The sequence below is a fragment of the Pyrgilauda ruficollis genome, unplaced genomic scaffold, assembly GCF_017590135.1.
Source record: "Pyrgilauda ruficollis isolate IOZ18807 unplaced genomic scaffold, ASM1759013v1 scaffold23, whole genome shotgun sequence".
Classification (NCBI taxonomy): domain Eukaryota; kingdom Metazoa; phylum Chordata; class Aves; order Passeriformes; family Passeridae; genus Pyrgilauda; species Pyrgilauda ruficollis.
In genome coordinates, this window is record NW_024522539.1 from 16,342,310 (window position 1) to 16,346,680 (window position 4,371).

Consider the following 4,371-nt stretch of genomic DNA (forward strand, 5'->3'; position numbering starts at 1 on the left):
CCGCGCCTGCCTTCCCCGCGCCGCCGCCGCCAATCCCGGCCCGGCCCGGCCCCCCGGGACCGCGGGGAGGTTTTTTTTTGTTGTTGGGCTCGAGTTATTTTAATTATTTTTTCCCCTCCTTTCCACGAAAAACTTTGTCAACTTTGATGAACTTTCGGGTTTCGACTTTCTTAAAGGGCCCGCCGGGCTCTGATCTCGCGGCGGGGCCGTGCCGTTCCCTCCGCGCATCCCCGGGACGGGGAGATGCGGCTCAGCCCCGCGGGGGTCCGAGAGCCCCGGGACGGCACCTTTGTGACCCCCGGTGAGAGCCCCGAGCCCCAATAACAGCAGCCGTGGGAGCTCAGCACGGGGATCCTGTAACTCCGGGACAGCGGCCCTGAGCCTCAAGAGAGCAGCCCCAAATCTGCCCCGACAGCATCCCCGGTTCCCCGGGGACAGCAGCCTGGTTCCTCCTGCCAGGGCAGCCCCACAACCATCCTCACAGACATCGATGGGTGCCCCGTGCAAAGCCACGTTCTTGGGCCTGGGAGGAGGAGCAGGGTTGAGGCATGGAATCGTGGAATCCATGTGTGATGTGGGTAGGTAGGGACCTTAAATTTCATCTCATTCAACCCCCCTGCCATGGGCAGGGACACCTTCCACTATCCCAGGTTGCTCCAAGCCCCATCCTGGGGCTGGACCTGGTATCCAACCTGGCCTTGGACATTTCCAGGGATGGGGCAGCCACAGCTTTTCTGGACAATCTGAGCCAGGACCTCACCACCCTCATTATCCATCTTCTTTCCTTTCTCCCTGCCCACATGAATGCCCGGTTGGCCACATCCTAAAGCACAGCCTGCAGCTGAATAACATGAGCAGAAAATGGAATACATAAACATTCCTCCATACTGCAGCCCCCAGCTTGGTCCCTCTGTGAGGTATAAGTGTAAAACCCCAAGAGCCTGGGTCAACCTGCCAAGTGAGAGATGTCCAGGGATCTGAGCCCTGTTATCTTAACCAGCACTTCTTGTGCCCAGCCCATGCTGCTTCCCCAGCACCGAGACCAGGTGAAAGAGGGGAAACATCAGCCCTGCCCTGCCCTGGGGGTCCCACAGCCCTCCACACTGCAAAAGCCAAGTGTGTTCCCTGTCCTCCACTGGCCTGGCTGGAGACACCTGTGCTGTCCCCATGGCACTGAATGTCACTTCAAAGTCAAACTGAGTCCACACCTGGCTCTAGTGACAGTTTCGTTCCAGCAGCAGCTCAGGGATATATCGTTTTGCTCATGTGAATGTTGTGAAGAGTGCGAGCCGAGTTGGGTTAACCACAGCTGAGCTCCCACCACACCTGGGTCCACTGCCCTGTTCAAGCCCCAGCCTCTGACTCTATTTGCCACTGACTGACAGTGTTCAGCCCCAGCCTCTGACTCTGGCTACAGAGAGGCACCCTGTGAAAATGTAACCCCAAACTCAGCACAAGCACTGTCCAGCACAACCCAGGGCACTCTGAGCCTGGCACCAGAAAGGCAATACAGGAAACACCATCGCCGAGATGGTGCCCACAGCCAAGTGCATGTGGGGCCAAGGAATTCCATCACAGGAATTAGGAGGTGTACTGGAGGGGATGAAACATCCTCCTGGGAGCATCAGCTTTATGTTCCCCTGCTTTCTAGGTTATGGCTTTTAGCAGCAGCAGCTGTTTGCATGCAGCACAGAGGGTTTGTGTATGGAACCCTCACACAGTGGCAAAGTGACCACTTCTTTTTTTAAGGCTTTGTAATGAGCTGCTAAACCAAAGAGCCTGATCCCTGCCAGGTTCTGCGTCAGAGGAGAAAACTCCCACTTTTTGACTAAAAAACTCCAATTTATTTATTTAAAATGCTGTCCTGCAGAAGGGTTCTGGAGAGACTTCACATAGTGGCTCTGAGCACCACAGCAAGAGCTCCCCCAAGCCACCCATGGAGTTCAGCACAGACAGATGCAGATCAGAGCAAGGACTTTCTCCACTCTTCAGGGATACTGCTCTTCACCATAACTTTGTCCCCAAGATGGGGGGACAGTCCCATAAGGCTGTGCAGGAATAACTCCCAGGAGGAGTGCTGTCTACCATTCCTCAAAGACTCTGAGAGAGCCCGCCCTGACAAAGACCAGGAATATTTGCTTCCTGTGCTAATTGAGCAAAAACCAGTGTAACCTCACAGCGCTTTCTCTGTGTTTAGGTTTGGTGTTACACTTTCTACAGACTTTGAGTACAGAGCCTGAGGCAAGTGGAGGAAGGCACAAAAGGGTAGAAGTCAGGAGCAGCAGCAGGTTTTCATCAGACCCCCAAGGACCCCAATGCTGCACACACATGCAGAGGAGACATTCTGCCTCTTCCAGAGGAGGAAACCCCTGGCCACAAGCAGAAGAGTTTATGTGTCCATCATGCTGGGGCAATAACAGTGGGTCCACCACATCACTATTGTACTGATGGCCACAACCTCTGGTTTATTTTGTAGGCTAATCCATGGCATTGGGCTGGAGATAAGTATCCTCTTTGCACACCCACCCCTCAGAGCTGTATGTGGTGGCAGCATCCCTACATCCCAGTATCTTGTGGCTCACAATCCCTTTGATATCTTCATAAACATCACACCCAGGCAGCCTCTCCCCTCCCAAAGCACTGCAGCATGTGCTTCAACCCATGCAGCCCTTGACGGTCCAACCAGCTGCACACACAGGGGATGTTTTCTCCCCCCAGGAACTTAAAGGGATGGACAGAAGCTGGGACAAATGAAGCTGTCACTGCTACCAGCTTGTGCAGGTGAGCCAGTCCACCAGGAAATGGTGATGCCTCTGCAGAGATTTTGGCTGAGGACTCCACTTCAACCTGGAGATGCTCAGCTTTAAGTATGTGATCCAAGGTCACACCAGCTGAACCAGTGCAGGAGCAGGAGACACTTGGGTTTGGACTTTGCTTATCCATGCCTTACAGCGATGTATTTTTACACCAACACTTTTCCTCCTAAAGTATCACTCAACAGCATCTGGCTCTGCAGTCTGGCCAAGGGCTGCACCAGAGCTTTGTCCTTGTGATACCATCTCTACTAAGATGGGATGCTGTGACCCATTCAGCATCCACTTACCTCTCCCACATCAATTCCTCATCAGGGTGGACACGTGGACAGTGAACCCCGTGATAATGTCCCACACAAGCAGCTCCAACCGTGCTGTCCTGTCTGCAAACAATGAGAATGGCAGAGCCTCAGCAGGGAACAGGAGTAAAAGCTGTGAGGTGCACACAGCCAACAAGGTTGGTCTAGCAGGTCCTAGAAAGGGGGTTAAAAAAGTACTTGAGACAGAAACAGGTAGAAATCAGCTGAGAAATCAAGGTGAGGCTTGAAATGACAGCCAGTTGTGGACAATCTTGTGTTTTCACACAGTTTCTCAGCTTTGCATTGTCCAAGCGCTCTTTCTCATTCTTAAACAAGCAGGTGACCAGCTCAGGTGATAACGAGGGATGTCCCTCTCCAGCTGGGCTCCTGCCTCCTGCCCACTCATTCTGGGATCCCAGACCTCCTTCACCCACCTGTAGAAAGGCAATGGATTTTATTTTGGGCATCATGGTGTCACAGGGGTTGTCATAGGAGGCACTTTAGGCCCCTGTTCCTGCTAAGACCATCACAGGCAGTGCCACACTTTGGCTGAGCTGCTGGATTGTTTTTGCTGTTCCTCACTGCTTATCTGGGACAACAACTGAGCCTTGGCACTTGTCCCAGGGTAGAGAGGATGCTCCCATGCCACTTCCAACATTTCTGAGGTACAGAGAAGGGAGGATTTCCTCTGCTTGCCACTGGCACCAATTTCTCCTTCTCCTGTCCTTGTCCAGAAGATCTCACATCTCCCCAGACTGCTCTGCTGCTTTCCTCCGTCCTCTGCCCATTCCAGCTGCTGTAGCCTCATGCTCTTAGTCTTCTTGTTAATTATTCTGGACTGAGATTTGCTATGCTGGCTGGAAAGAGGCCACCAACCGTGGGACATGGAGGAACACTGATTTCCAAGGAAGCAGTGAGACCAGACAACACCCTGTCACTGCTCAGACCAGTGGCAGGCACATGCAGGCTGAGTGCTGGTGTCACCAAAGACTCTTTACAGGGCCTAGATGAGTTCTCAGAGAACTTTCTGGCCACAGGCAGGCGAAGGCTTTGGGGCTGCTTTATGGATCAGCATCCAAACATTTGGAGACTTGTTATAGCAAAGGTGGGAAGGGACCTCAGAACTCACCCAACCAACAGTGCCAGGACTGTCACTAGCACTGGGTCCTGCCTTGAAAACCCCTAAGGATGGACCGACCCCACCTCTCCAGATGTCCATCCCAAAGCTGCGCCATCCAGCAGGGAAAAAGTCTTCCCTA